This window comes from Culex pipiens, chromosome 2, assembly GCF_016801865.2.
Source record: "Culex pipiens pallens isolate TS chromosome 2, TS_CPP_V2, whole genome shotgun sequence".
In the NCBI taxonomy this organism is placed as follows: domain Eukaryota; kingdom Metazoa; phylum Arthropoda; class Insecta; order Diptera; family Culicidae; genus Culex; species Culex pipiens.
The window spans coordinates 81,760,742-81,777,730 of NC_068938.1; the positions used below are offsets into that span (position 1 = coordinate 81,760,742).

The window sequence follows — 16,989 nt, forward strand, 5'->3', positions numbered from 1 at the left end:
ATTAGTTTTTGAATTCAGACATAACAGTTTATTCACCAGAGCGAATTGAAAATATTTTTAATAGATATAACACTATTTTACACCTCCTGATGACGCTGGAACGCAAGTAATGGATCGATTTAAGGTAAAATATGTCAGGAATATATTTTGGGAACTAAGAATTGATATCTTGATGAAAATTTACAACTTTGTCCCGAGTCAGACACACTGAAAAAAACCAACAAGTTCACATGCTTTTTCACGTGAGCTAATCCAAAAACTAACACAATGAAGTAACATGCTTTTCCTTTGACTTAGACATGACTTTCATTATAAACGCACGTGAAAACCGCGTCAGCTACACCCATCTTGATCCATTCTTTTTTCATGGGATTTTCATCCCAGGGCCACGTGAATTGCACTTCGATTCACCCCAATTGACTTTTCCTTCAGGTTTCAAGTGAATTTCACGTTACTTTCGAATGTTTTAATATTGAAGTTCGAAATGAAAAAATAGTCTAAGTCAAGTCAACATTAAATCAGAGTTAGAGCTCTCGCGTTTAAATTGGATTATTCGCCAGAAAAGAGGGGTTTGTTTCTAGAAATTGTGGCAGGATTATTTCTAAAACTATGGTAAGTATTTTCTAAATATTTCTTCGGACAAAAATTTATGCCTAACAATTTTTTAAATCATATTTCCAGGGAACTATCGTCTGTTTCTCGCCGCCGCTGACTAAAAATTTCTAAAGTATCTGCCTAAGATTTTTTTTTGTGGATGATGACTGACCCCTATCGAGGCATGTTTATGATGGTCAACGAGGATCCGGAAATGTCCAAGGAGACCCGCGAGAGTCCCGGTGTGTGGCGCAGGAGCACGGCTTGCTACTCATACGGAGAGCATTTTTTGTGTGAAGTGTGAATGAAAAAGTGATGTGTATGTGTGTTCTCGAAGAAGACTAAAAGTGTAATATATATTTAAAAAATAAATGGAAAACTAATGAATGCACGAAATGCATTTTTATTTCAAAACATGAATATAAAAAAGAAAAAGAAAAGGTTACCTAAAATCTTCACTTGAAAAGCAATTGAAAAACGTTTGATTTAAAAGTGAAATCCATTTCATTTTCATAAGCATTTCTTATGAAAGTCACGTGAAACGACACATGAAGCTAACGTGATTTTCACTTGGTTTGAACATGAAGCGTGATGAAATTTTCTATGTGATTTACACATGCCATTCACATGCAAAGTGGTATGGGGCAGATTCATGTGTAAAACATGTGATATAACTATGGGCCTTTCTTTCAGTGCAGAGTAGGTGGGAAAAGTTATCCCACAGATGGTTATCCCAGGAATAATTTATAGCGCTATGGCGTCCATCTTTATGGCATGTGGGATAACTCGTCATGGTTATCCCAGGAATAATGTTTAAGAGAGATTCCAAAACTTAAAAAACGAACAATTAACATTACCCGGAGTCCCATCCCAGAAGGATTTTTAAATTTAATTAATATTTGAATGAAAATATTTGATGATTAAATATTTCTGGAATTTTTTTCATCCACATGGCCTTATGCCAAGTTGATTTTTTTATGCTCCAGGAATGTAGGGCAACAAGATTTGCCAAGAAACATGTCCAGGTAATGTTATCTGTTCGTTTTTTAAGTTTTGAAATCTCTCTTAAAAATTGTTTCTGGAATAACCATGACAAGTTATCCCACATGCCATAAAGATGGCCGCTATAGCGCTATAAATTATTCCTGGGATAACCATCTGTGGAATAACTTTTCCCACCTGAGATTTTAGACATAGTTTTGAGGTTTTAGGTGATATATTATTTTTTTCAACTTCAAATCGAGATAAAATCAGTTTTCACCGACAGAATATTTTGGGAATCGATTTTTCTGACTCAGGATAGTCCTCCTAACAACCTCCAGGAGGAATTTCCGAGGTGCATGCAAGTTGCATAATAATCCCCTTCTTACCCACCGTGACGTGTTAAGTAAATTCAACGCTAAAACAAAAAAAAATATTGAGAAATTTTACTTTTCGATACTAGTGTTGAAAAGCTCAACTTTTTAGCAACCATTTCAGTGTTGAAAAGTACAACTTTTTAGCACTGGTATTGAAAGGTATTAATTTTCCATTCTGTTATTTTTGGTAGAGAAACGTAGGCCGTTTCGTTGTTCGAGGATGACGGGAAAAGTAAGTTGTTTCACGATGAAATTGCAAAAAAATACATTTTAGAAATACTTCTAGAGTTTGTCCTATAAACTTTTTTCATCCATATGTTTATAGGACCTTATAAAAAAACTCTAGATTTTATCTCAATCAATATTTGTTGTATGCTTTTGCAAAGCTAGCAGAATTACGAGATGAAATACTTGATTAAAAAAAAGAAATTTACGAAATGATCAATTGAAAAATTGATTGAATTTAAAACAGATTTTGTCAAAAAATATTAAACTGAAAGAAGAAAAATTAAACTGAAATCAAAGTTTAAAAATGTTATCCTATCAGCCCTTTAAAAGTTTTAGAAAATTCAAACTTCAAAAAATATTTTTCAAAAAAAATTGTCTTAGATTTCAAAATGTATCAAATTCTCTAAGATGCAGAACAAGGACGTGACGAAAAATCTATTAATTTACATTGCAATGTATGCAATCTTAATAATAATGAAAATAAAAGTTCAGTCAACTGAAAACAATCAGAAATTAATAAATATTAATTTTTTGTTAAATTCCGTGTACAGTACTGCAAAAAGTATTTATTTTTAGCAAAAAAATGTTGTTAAGTTTTTTATATTTTTCAATAATTTGTTTGTGCATTCAACAAGCAAAACAAGACATGCAAAGTATGAGATTTTCATGCAATATCACGATCTTTAAATTACATTAAAAACAACATATTTTTTCTACTCTCAAAAATTTACTTACAAACTATCATCAAACAAAATAAATTAAAACCAAAACTATTCGAAAAACACAGAGAATCACCTACCAGATGGGTTCTAGAGAGAGAGAGAGAAAGAGAGTGGACGTGACAATTTATTTACATTCAATTTCAATTCGTCATTACTTTCGAAAAGGGAATAAAATACATTTCGAGTGGTGCTCGATGGTGGGAACGCTCTTCAGTTTTTGATGCGCTTCGAAACGGCTACAACAGGACATTCATCAGAAACCTCTGATAGGGCCCAAAATAAATTAAGGTTGTAATTACAAGATTTTACAGGTCCCAAACAAATATAGAACAGCTCACAAAATGATTGGATTCTGGGGCACAATTCACCGAAAGTAATTAAACAGAGCCCTTGCGTTTTTTTTTTCATCATTCACATTTTTTTTCCTCACCCACAAATCGAGAATATCATTGCAGTAGCGGCAGCCGTGAGGAGAATCCCACCATCCACAGAAGCATTAAGTGAAAAAGCATAAAATCGCTAAGTGGTGAGATTTTCATTTCGTGACGGTGCAAAACGATGCTCAGTGCCACGTGGTAAACTATGGGGGGAAGCTTTTCGCAGTTTTGCGAATTCTGGTCATATTTTGCGGTGACGGTTTTTTTTATTCATTCGTTTAATTTGCGGGATGCTTCTGTCGCTGTTTGAGAGATAGGGATGATTCTATAGCAATGTAGCTGACAGTTTTAATACAAAATAGAACGACGGAAATAATTGTTCAAAATCAATATGTCAAAAATCCTTCGTATTTTGGAAAACAAACATTTTTACGCAGGGCTTCAAATTTCATTATTTTTTTTCTTTTATTGAAATATTAGGAATATTTCAGCTTAGGATAACACTATGTTGAAGCGTCGTGATAAATTAAATAATTTGAAATTTCAAACTTTTTTGATTAGATTAGATTTTTTATTTTAAAATTCATTTATGTACGTAAAACGGACCATCAGTAAGGTTGTTTCAATTGAAAATATCACAAATAAATATTTGAATATTTGCCTAACTATTGAAGATTCTTAAAATACATTTTTATTGCCATTAAAACAAATTAAGAAGTAAAATGGAATTGAACTGAAAATTTAAAATGCCTATAAATACAAACATATTTTTGAATTCTGGATCAATAACACAACTCGACATTTTTTAGCTTGATTTCAGCTTTAATTTCGTCAAGGTATGATAAATTTGGGCTCCCTGAACACATGAACTAGCGAATTTCCTGCAAAAGAATAAAGTTGAAATTAATTCCAGAAAATCATAAAAAAATAGGAACAAATTGTTGATTTACTTAGAGGGCTATATCAATAAATAAATAAATCAACTTTTAAATTTTCACTTTTTTAAAAAGTTTTGGTATACAGCAATTCCCCACGAAAACAGCATGATTCGAAAAAAAAGTTTTCCGAGCGTGCTCAAAATTTTTCTGGGGATTCCTTGGCCAAAATAATTAGACCCTTATTTTTTATGTTTGGTCATTAGGATGACCTACGCCAGGCCTGCCCAACGTCCGGCCCGCGACAGCTTTTCGAAATAGTTCTATGACCGGCCCTTAAGGCTGTTCATGAAATATTAAATAAATAATTGATTGAACATTCTTCATGTTTGAGTTTAATTCTTATAATTTCTATATTGATATTTTTAAACTGAAAAATGATGCAAGAAAACAAAATTATCCATTTCGTAAATTTGTAAAATTCATGAAAAAGCTTGGATTGTTTTCTAAAAATGTACAAAAAGACACTTAATTTAAATTTCTTTCATTTTTAACTGTCTTCACATCCAACAGAAGTTTTTTTTTCTATTTTGAAATAAATAGGTAAGCAAAAACTAATGTATTTTTCCAGAACAACTTTTCAGTGATAAAGTGTTTTTTTAAAGCTTAAAAAAGCAAATTATTCATACTGAAAAAAGATCGCTGCAAATATTTTAAAAATATTCAAAAATGTCTCAAAATGAGTCAAGAAATTTTGGAGCAAAAAATATATTTTTTCATAAACTTTGAATTTTGAAGAATAACGAATTGAAAATGATTTAATATATATTTTTTACACTTTTTAAATTTTGTGTTTGTTTACAATCATTTTAAAATATTTGAATAAAGGTGCACAACAACGTAAAGAGTTTTTTTTTTGTAAAGGATATTCGAATCCAAATTTCGTTTGAATAAATTTTATCATGTCTCATAGATTTTTTTCTTTTGTAGTGTTGCGGAAATCAAACTAAAAAAATGCAACGAGCATTGAAATAAGAATGTTTGTTTTATTCCAAAATTATATCAAGGTATTTAATTGCAATCGTCAAAAACAATAACTATACAATTAAGCATAAGCATAGGTGCCCACCCGCAGTTGCTACTCCGTTATTGACCAGGACCTCCAGAAGTTACATCCACGAGCCGTGGAAGATGAGTGGGTGCTATCTTTCCTCGCTTCGCAACTTCTCAAAGGCCCCTATCATGCTGATCAATACCGGCGCCGGCCACGACCAGTGGTAGGGTCACGGGGAAGTGGATGGGAATGTTAGTCCGATACTTGAGTGATAGAGACCGCCCAATCGACTGCTTCTCCGACAAAGTATCACATGAGTTTTGAGGGGGTTAGTAGATGGGTATGAGGTCAGGATTCACGAGTGGCAGTGATGTGACCATGAGCATTTTGTTTATCGGTTGAAATTTTTAAATCTTAGGCAGCCGGCTGCGGAAAGATAGATAATTGATTATTTAAAATGGTTTATTTTTATCGAACGCGTGCCAACCGAGCATTAGTGCTATGGGCTGGACTTATCAGTATAATTTTACTGTTTTTACAATTTAGATAACGCGCGCAAATTTCAAAAATAGTAAATAAATGACGCTTTACTCTTCATATAATCGATAGTTTGATGAGTAATTACTAAAACTGAAAGTTGGAATAAATTTTAACGATCATTTACGACGAAAATTATCGCGAAAAATCCGGACTGTGCGTCCCAAGAAGCACTGCACTTATGAAGGCATTATTCAATTATTATGACCAATCACCCCATGCACACAAACAGCGACACAAAAGAGACGAAAATTATCGCGAAAAAACAAGACTGCGCGTCCCCAGAAGCACTGCACTTATGAAGGCATTATTCAATTATTATGACCAATCACTCCATGCACTTATGAAGGCATTATTCAATTATTATGACCAATCACCCCATGCACACAAACAGCGACACAAAAGAGACGAAAATTATCGCGAAAAAACAAGACTGCGCGTCCCCAGAAGCACTGCACTTATCTCAATTTACCCATACAAGCCTTCATATCAAGGTATTTAATTGCAATCGTCAAAAACAATAACTATACAATTTTAAACAAACTAAAATTAGAATAAGTCTAATAAACACATTTTTGATAGGGGTAATTCTCTAACAACTCACACGAAATCGGGAAAAGTTGCCCCGACCCCTCTTCGATTTGCGTGAAACTTTGTCCTAAGGGGTAACTTTTGTCCCTGATCACGAATCCGAGGTCCATTTTTTGATATCTCGTGACGGAGGGGCGGTACGACCCCTTCCATTTTTGAACATGCGAAAAAAGAGGTGTTTTTCAATAATTTGCAGCCTGAAACGGTGATGAGATAGAAATTTGGTGTCAAAGGGACTTTTATGTAAAATTAGACGCCCGATTTGATGGCGTACTCAGAATTCCGAAAAAACGTATTTTTCATCGAAAAAAACACTAAAAAAGTTTTAAAAATTCTCCCATTTTCCGTTACTTGACTGTAAAAAATTTTGGAACATGTCATTTTATGGGAAATTTAATGTACTTTTCAAATCTACATTGACCCAGAAGGGTCATTTTTTCATTTAGAACAAAATTTTTCATTTTAAAATTTCGTGTTTTTTCTAACTTTGCAGGGTTATTTTTTTAGAGTGTAATAATGTTCTACAAAGTTGTAAAGCACACAATTAAGAAAGTTTTGATATATAGACATAAGGGGTTTGCTTATAAACATCACGAGTTATCGCGATTTTACGAAAAAAAGTTTTGAAAAAGTTACTTTTTGCGATTCTCTTTGTTTCGTCGTCCGTGTCTGTCGCGGGTGACCATGAACGGCCATGATCGATGACGACCAACTTTTTCAAAAAAAATTTTCGTAAAATCGCGATAACTCGTGATGTTTATAAGCAAACCCCATATGTCTATATTTTAAAATTTTTGTAATTGTCTGCTCTACAACTTTGTAGAACATTGTTACACTCTAAATAATAACCCTGCAAAGTTAGAAAAAACACGAAATTTTAAAATGAAAAATTTTGTTCTAAATGAAAAAATGACCCTTCTGGGTTAATGTAGATTCGAAAAGTACATTAAATTTCCCATAAAATGACATATTCCAAAAATTTTTACAGTCGAGTAACGGAAAATGGGAGTATTTTTAAAACTTTTTTAGTGTTTTTTTCGATGAAAAATACGTTTTTTCGGAATTCTGAGTACGCCATCAAATCGGGCGTCTAATTTTACATAAAAGTCCCTTTGACACCAAATTTCTATCTCATCACCGTTTCAGGCTGCAAATTATTGAAAAACACCTCTTTTTTCGCATGTTCAAAAATGGAAGGGGTGGTACCGCCCCTCCGTCACGAGATATCAAAAAACGGACCTCGGATTCGTGATCAGGGACAAAAGTTACCCCTTAGGACAAAGTTTCACGCAAATCGAAGAGGGGTCGGGGCAACTGCTGTGTGAGTTGGCGGAGAATCACCCATAGTTATTTTTGTTTTTCATTCTTAAAATCAAGATATATGAATCTTATTTGCAACACTACTTCTTTTATTTATTTGCTTAAAAAGAACCCACCGGCCACCATTGCTAGTACCAACCACTAGTGTCTTACTTTTATCTACAAGGACTTCGCCGCCCTGGGCTCCTAAGTGTATTAAAGTATTGCACGGAGCGACGACGCCGAATACCCAATTTACACAAAGAATTTTAGAGCGCTACCTATCAACTTTTATCAAATATTAGTTCCGGCCCGCCACTGCTTCAGAAAAATCAGATCTGGCCCACAGGGCCAAAAGGTTGAGCACCCCTGACCTACGCCGTGTAAGGGTGGTCCGAAAAATGGCCATTTTCGTCATTTTTCGCAAAAACCACTTTTTTCAAAAATTCATATCTCCGCGCCATTCAATCTGATTTTAGCTGTCTTAGACGCAAAAGAAAGGTGATTAGTTTGGCTATTTAGGAAAAATAGTAAGAAGTTTCAAAAATCTAGCTTAACATTTGAAAAGGTCGTATGAAAACTTAAAATACTGTTTTGAAGGTCTCGGGACCAAAGAGCCTATGTCTGAAAATTTATTTTTATCTGATTCCTCGGAAAATTTCACATAACATATCAAAAAAATTGTGAAGTGGAGTTTTCAATATTCTGAGATACGATTTTTTTTAAATAAAAACTGAGGTTTTCGACGCGCCCCGCGCAACCATGGGAAAATGACGAAAACGGCAAAAAATCGACTTTTTTCACTATAACTGTGATAACTTGAAAATTTCAGCGATGACCGCTACATGTTAGGGTACCAAAATTTTCGTAATTGAAATACTCAACTCTTTGAGTGTTTTTGATATTGAGTTCGGTTCTACAATACAGTTGAGGGGTTACATACATGTAGAAAATAAAAAAAAATCATATTACAAAAAAATCATTAAATTCACTCAAAAAATGATTTTCAATCACTTCTGAAAGTTTCATGAAGATATCTCATGATTAAACTGAGTAAAAGACGATTTAAGTTTGAAATTTTGCCATGCGCAAAGGGAACTGTCAAACTTTATTGGCGTTTTTCTCCAAACACAGAGTCGCTTTACGGGTGCCATGATGTCTCGAGATGGGATGGACCAAATTAGCTGAAATTTGAGGTGAAGATTTTTAAGACATATCCCGTGTGCATGACGAAGCCCGATTTTGAAAAAATGCTTTTTAAAAAAATACAAAAATCAAATGAAGTTTTCGAAAAACGGCCTTCGTCATGCACACGGAACCGGTTGAACGAGTCTTCACTAGGGCGCCCAGAAATGGGACTTTTTTTGTTCCTTGAGTTATTTTAGGACTCTAGGCCAAATATGAGCAAAATCGGTAAACATTTACCCATTGATACTCGAAGGTGAAGTTTGTATTGGAAAAATAGAAAAAAATGTAAGGATAACTCAAATACAGATTTTAAAAAAACTTAAATTGTGTGCTCATACCATCCTCTGACTTTTTTGCCGATTTACATGTATGTTACCCCTTAAGTTAAATCTTGTAATTTCACGAATATCATTTACTGTGTCACCACTTGCCAGGGTGGCCAGATTTTTCAATCGTCAGCCAGAATAAAGATTCAATCTTCTCTTTGCCAGATATTGACATATTTTGCCAGATTTTTCACTTTATGTCCATTTTGAACAACTTTTTGATTAAAATGAACGATTTAGAATGAAAAAAAAACATGAGAATGTGTTAAGCAAACATTTTATATAAAACATCTTTTCATGAGCTTTTTGTAGCAAAATGTTCGGCATGAGCTTCTGAACAAAACGTAGTACTAGGTTTCTGTCAAACTTTGAATTGTTACATGTTTCATCACAAACTGCTTATCGATTTCTTATGAAATTGAAAATCTAAACCAAGTGTGTGTTGTTTATTTCTCGATTTAGGTTGGTCCAATCATCGTGATGGATCCCGGTTCCCGGGACAAGGTTCAAATGGAATTGTTGGGTCTTTGGAACCGTAATCTTCCCCACAACCACATTCCTGCGCAAGCTTCTGCCGTTGAACCAGGTTCTGTTACCTGAAGCAAGTTTTGTCGGCAAGTGGACGTTCGGAACCGCAGCTGGCATCGTCTCCGGAAATGGCCCGGATGAAAATATGATTTAGACCAGCAAACATGCAGTACAAGTACCGGGTTTTGAGGCACGGCATGTTAGCGAGAACCCACAGATTAGCGGCCAAAACAGCGTAGATGGCCTGATGGAAGATGGCCAGTTCCTCGGATGTGGAAGAAAAACCGAACCGGATCTGATTACAATTTTTGGGAGCGGACCAGGATAAGAAAAATGTGCATAGTGTAAGAGAAGTGAAAATTAAAAATACTCATTAATTTGTAGTGATAATGTGCAAATAAATATGATTTTTTTCCATCCTGAACGTGATTTTTTTTTCCAACAAGAATAATTTGGCAATCCAATAATAAATGCTACCGATAAAATAGTGATCAATGTAATATTACACTCACTGAATCAGGTTGACTGGGTCGTGTAATTTTAAGATTAGATGTATTGATTTAGATTTTTTGACGCTCCAGTTATGTGCATCAAATAAGACGGAATTTTACAGGTTTTTTTCGAAGTGTGTGTGCATAGTGCCCATGGGGTGTAAATACTTTTTTTACATACTGTAAGTTCAACATTTTTGAGACCATAAAATCATTCAAACCATCTGAATTCTAGAAAATTTTGAATTAATTCATATGCCTCCTCCTCTTCACCATTCAGAATTGCTAGATTGTTGTCTGCCAGATTTTTCCAGATTTTTAATCGATAGTTTGCCAGATTTTTTAAATTTTGACCTGGTAACCCTGCCACTTGCTATGGAACCAGAGCCCATGTCGTGGTAAGCGAAACCAACTAGCAGCGTCAGGGTGGCTTCCATTAATGGCACCCAGACTTATGGTAAATCGCGAAAATGTGACACCGCAATGGAAGTTTCTCCACCCCCGCCCACAACAGCAGCAATGTGGTTTTCCAACCCAACCCCACGACATCCCATTGGCATGCCGAACAAACAAACTTCGGAGATAGACACGTACCAAGTATGAGGTTGACGGAAGAAAGGGGAGCATCGTGAAATTGCTCGCGGCGAGGGTGTGTAATGATGCGCACGAGGGGGATTCCGTTGTGGGTGAACAGCCCCCTAACCTAACCTTTTTTTTTCGTGTACGCCCCCATTGAAGAAGTGCTGCTGGGAACACAAAAAAATGTGTTTGCCGTAAGGATTTTCCTAATTGAGTTAGATTTGATTTATTTATGGTAATGAAGGATTTGAAATACATTACGAAGCGTTCCCGCTGGAGGAGGATTACAAAGCGAGGTTTTTCTCACGAATAACCTAATTGATTTCTGCTGGGGTAGGTTTCACAAAGAAGTTGAAAAAAGGACAAATGAAACAAAAACCACCTCTAATTAACACGTAAAAAATATGCTATTTGCTGGCCCATAATGAGCCAAGATTCATGAATATCTTCTTAGGGCACGAAAGAAACCTCTCCAACGAAAATGTACTCCAGCATGCCACTCTCGGCAGCAGTACCGTGCCGAGGGTTTGATGTTCCCTTGTGGAAGGAATGTTGAACAATTTAATTAGGATGAAACATTTTTAAATTACACCTCATTTACTGTATTAATTATTTTTTGAACCTATTTAAATATTATTATTGATTGGTTTAATAATGTTTTATATGCGACAAAATAAGTGAAAGATATGAACTTATACCGCTCCAAACCATGCTACGTCGCTGCACGCCACAGTCATCTTCACCGCCAAAGAAGTGGAAACTTTTCTCATTAAAAGCAACAAGGAAAAGCTTACCGTGATGAACAACCATAAAACCGACCGCTACAACTTTGGCCGGAGCAGCAGAAACAGCAGTTACAGATCTCACCACCGGAAAATCCCACCCTCGCACGCTCGTGGGTGTCGACGAGTCCCGGTCCAGATGTTGGCAATTAATCATTCTTACCTTTTGTCTGAAACAAACAAACATTATAACTTTCGGATGTTCTCTAATCTAAGGCCAAGGAGCTACTTGCGGAGGCAACTCTCGACACAGGGACGGATAGGTCATCACCGGCACCGACCGACCGTGTCCGGGAGTGGCCACCACAACTTTCCAGTTCATCTCCTTTCATGGACCAAGAGGAGAGTTGAGTTGTTGTTATGTTTCGGATCAATTTAGCACGCCATGTCGAATGCGGTCAGGGCACGAGAATCGGCCCACCTGCTGTAGCTCGGATGCTGTTGCTGGCGCTGTCGTTTGTTTCCAGGGATGTTGAGCTCCTTCCGTCACATTAATCCTGCTGATGTACCAAGGTACCGTGACCGTTTGTGGCGGTGCTGCTGATGAAGGAGATGAAGAAGCTAAATTGTGGAGTGAATTAGCTACAGTATTGGAAATCTTTAGTATTATAGTAATTTGAAATCAATTCTATAAAAAATACCAAAGCCAACATAATCAATATAATTAAAGCGTCCAATTTCCCGTCCCGGGTCCCGGGAAAATATTTCTCGGGAATTCCCGAAATTCAAGCGGAAGTATACATTTTCTTAACTTTTTGGCACATTTTTTGAAAATAAAAAAAAAGTCAATGAACTCAACTCACTAATAAGCTCACTAAGTAAATAACAGTGAATTGAATTGTACAATTTATTGTTCTTATTGATTTTTTCAGTTCGTCTAAAAATTTCATGTCATGTTTTATTTCAGATGATATTAATTTGCATTGAAGCATTCACAAATAGAAATAGATCTTGTTTATTTGTTGGGCAACAAAAATTTCAATATTATGGAATTAAAATAAACTATTTTAATTTTGGTAAGTTTTTCAAAGAAAAATTGTTGTTATGTCATTTGAAAATAAAGTACCCCTTCCTGCCAAAATCAAAATTAAGTTTTCTACGTTTTTGGCAAACCAAACTGGATGAAAATTGAATTGATATCATTAAATGTCTCAAAGAGGGTTGTGCTAGAAGAATAAGGCTAATTTGATTAAAATTGTTCTAGAAATTACAGTTTAAGGATGAAAATTTATAGAACAACAGTGCTACCAAGTAAGACGTAAGACGTTTAAACATGAAACTACTTAACTACTTTTTTGTTATGATAACTATTTAAAAAAAAAACGAAGGCTGCATCATTAAAAAACTACTTTGTATTATGCAAAAGGTACCCAAAAAATGCAAACATTTTAAAAATATCGCACAAATATTTGAAAATTTTGAGTTGTGATTGCATTAAAAATGGTATTTCAAGTGAAAATGATAATTTTTAATGCAAATTCCATGCTTATTTATTTATTTATGTGCTTAACCAGTAAGATTTGTTATGAAAAAAATATTTGCCTTTAAAAACATATTTTCTGCATATTTTTTCTTTACAACTTAATTATCCATATTATTCTTTATTGTATTCTCTCAAACAGGTCACAGAGACAAATTTAAAAGCAATTCTATGGTTTTGGAGCATGGATTCATTTTACTAACTGCCCACTGTGATTAAAAAATAATACCTGCTTTTTAACCAGAAAAAAACACCAATAATAATTTTTTGATATTTTGTATGAAGACAGCTTATAAATTTTAAAATTTTGCATACTTTCTTGAAGTTGTAAGTTTTTCACAAGTCGTCAAGGCATTAGTTGGTCCTCACACTTATTTTAACCATTGCTATTCTATAGAATATAGTTGCAAAATAATAGTCAGAACAAGGATCAATTACGATCATAATCATAACCGATTTTATCTGTCTTGGATGCAAATGAAAGGTTAATAACCTAGGCTTTTAAGGAAAAATAGTTTAATGTTTCAAAAATCTAGCCTGATATTTAAATAGGTCTAATCTAATCTAAACTAACCCTAACTACTTTTTTCACTAAAACAGCGATACATTTTAATATTTCATCGGTGACCTGGCGCTTTGCATTTGAATTTTAAATGGGATTTAACCCGTAAAAAAATATTTTTTCAAGAATTTCACTTTTTGAGGCATTTTGGCCACTGAAGCGTTTATTTTCAACATCATTGGCGTGTAAGCCAGATCCTTGCACATCTTTTGGTACATATAACATTGAAATTTGGAGCAACCTGGAGCTCGGTATAGACCTTCAAAGTTTGACATTTTTTCAAAAAAATTAGCCCCGGCAAAAAGATATGCGTCACGCCTCGCGACGCCCTAGATGCCGTTTGATTTTGCTGGGGCCAATTTTTCGAAAAAATGCCAAACTTTGAAGGTCTGTACCGAGCTCCAGGGTGCTCCAAATTTCAATGTTATATGTACCAAAAGATGCGCAAGGACCTACACGCCAATGATGTTGAAAATAAACGCTTCAGTGGTCAAATTTCCGCTAAAAGTGACATTTCTGAAAAAATCTTTTTTTACGGGTTAAATCCCATTTAAACTTCAAATGCAAAGCGTCAGCTCCTGTTACGTCCAATCAAGCTCATATTTTGGATTTGGGCTTAGTATGCCCACCGAAACAAACCCTTGAATGCCCGCTAAAAAGTAATTTTTGTTACATCCTAATAATTAGGCTGTAATTTTCAACTGACCATATCTCGGAAACTATTGTCCGATTTTCAATGTAAAAAAATGAAACTTTTTATGACATTTTCGGATCTTTTCAATAAAGTTTCAAATTGATTAAAATGCATTTTGGACATTTATGTGAACAGGGCCAGTATAATAATATTGAATTGATTTTTGGTGAAATTTAGTGCCACTTTGGAAAACAAAGATTTTGAAAATTGGCAGCCCCTAGGCAATTTTCCAACAAATTTTTCATTTAAAACTATACTTAATCCACCTTTAGGTGGTTGGTGTCTTCCTCTCATTCATAGAGTAAATCCTACCCCCACTCTTAAAGTGTCCACATGGTTTATCGATCGCAGTTATGAATAAAAAAAAACTACCTACAGACTTTATCAAGAATATACAGACACCGCCTTTGAAGAAAATGGGAACCCTCTACACAGCTTTTTTGTGGCGATCACACCCGGCCATTTGAGGTTATGTTGCAAATCACCTTTTTTGTAATCGTCTAAATAGTTTTTGTTTTATCATAACTTTTAAACGACTAAATCAAACTGTACAATTTCCAAAACCAAGCTGTAGAACCTGAAAGTGAACCGAGTGGACCACATCCGGACAAAATTCGTTCAGCTTAAGCCGAGATAATCAAGTGCATATTTTTAATCAACATCTCCACACACGCACAGACATTTGTTCAGAATTTGATTCTGAGTATTCTGAGTGGATAAGTATAAATGAGTCTAGGAGGTAAAATTAAAAAGTTCATTTTTCGAGAACAACACAGGCTGCACAGTAAAAAATTGTGTATATTTGGAAGGTGTAATTTTTGAAGCTTGAATATTACCTTTTTTATGATGTAATTTTACCTCAATTTATACTGAAAATGTGGCATTTCAACAGAGAAGTGGTAAATTAACAAATTTTCAAATGCAAAATTACATCTATTTGCTGAAATAAAAGATGTACCCCTTCCCAGATGTAATATTACCATGATTTGTTTACTGTTTGGCCATCATCACCACCAGCACACGTGTAAGAGTGAGCCAGTGATGCCAGAAAACTTCCTCTATAAATGCCACTTTTCGTGAGTGATCGCTTAAAATTTCGTCACAAATGGCAGCACCAGGCAAAAAACACAAAAGAGCGCTGGAAGAAAAAAGCTGATAATAAATATTGCGTCCCGAGCAGGGGTAAATAACACGGGAATACCAAATTTTGGTATTACTTGGGCAAATAACAGGGACCAAAATGTGCTCTTGGTTGCCCAGTAATAGATGGTAAAATACTATGAAATCATACCAAAGTCTTGTATGTGGAAGGGCACAACAATACCAAACCATGTTATTCCAAGGGTAAATAATACCTCAAAATAAAACCATTTCAATACCAAGTTGAGGTCTTCTGGATTTTTGAACATTGCTTGAATACCATAACTCGGTATTGCCGCGCCCTTGGAAAATCAGATTTTGGTATTCCTGTGGTCTTCCACATACATGATTTTGGTATGATTTCATGGTGAGCACATTTTGGTCGCTGGTATTTGCACATGTAATACCAAAATTTTGTACTTTCATACCATTTTTAGTGCAGCAGTTGCAGTTAGTGAAAAAACGGAAATGATCCATATGCAACAGCCAAATCTACTCACCTGATGATTCCATGTTGTTCTTAGTGATATTCTTCACCACATCGAATGCATTTGTCATTGATGAACGGCCTGTGCTTGAAGTTCTTGAAGATTCTGAAAAATAACAAGATTGAAAAATAAGTGTTATTAAAATGAAACTGGATTGAAATTCACCAAAATTCAATAATCTGTCGATTAACTCGTTTTTCAAAGTATTTGGTTATTCCGACTTTCAACGTTTTTAAAAAAAATCTTAGTGGGTATGTAAAAAAAATGAAAATTGGCATTAAATTTTTTGGGTTTCATGTCATTTTAGCGCAAAATTAATTATCTCGTCAAAATTTATAAAAAAATTCCCATAGTTTCAGAGGAATTTGATGAAACCTTTCAATACCAAAATAATACCAAAATGTGGCATCCTGACTTAGAAAATTTTCCACAATTTCAAGTCATTTCTTTAGGGGGTATATCAAAAATGTTTAAAATCAAGTTTGAAATTTCCGGTTTTCAATGAAGGCATTCGCTTTGAGACATCATTTTAGCGCAAAATTAATTATTTTGTCAAAATTGGTTAAAATTTTCCCATAGTTTCAGAGGAATTTGATAAAATACTGTAATACCAAAAGAATACCAAAATGTGGTGTTCGACCATTGACAAATTCTGCAATTTTGCAATATCAAAACAATACCTTAAATTGGTATGATACCAAATTTTGCTCTTGCATAATCCTTAAGACAAATTTTAAAGGGTCCAGGAATACCAAAATTTGGTATTGATACCAGAGAAAGGTATTATTACGCATTTCCCTTGTTATTTACCCATGCTCGGGGTAGGCTCCACTGCATTCTCGTCAGCCCAGAATATACTTGGGAAATATTTTTTTGGAAAATGCTTGTAAAAGGAATACGAATAACTTTTAGTAAAAGTCAAATTACACAGAAATGTTCAACAATAACTGGGTTGACGTAAGAGTCCCTATGGACATGCCCTTCTAGGAGAACTATTCCAGATCTCGATATCATCCTAAGCTATGATTCATTTGAATGTGATTTACCAACAATCTATCGAAATGCATATCAGCTTTGGTACTCTCTGAAACCAAAA

The 16,989-nt window shown here is 34.7% G+C and overlaps 1 long non-coding RNA gene across 1 annotated transcript; it reads left to right on the forward strand.

Moving 5' to 3' along the window:
- The first annotated feature begins 372 nt into the window (after nt 1–372).
- LOC120423675 (uncharacterized) lies at nt 373–730 on the forward strand. Its single transcript, XR_005606271.1, has 2 exons — nt 373–612; nt 682–730. It is a non-coding gene; the product is annotated as an uncharacterized LOC120423675 (long non-coding RNA).
- The last annotated feature ends 16,259 nt before the right edge of the window (nt 731–16,989 follow it).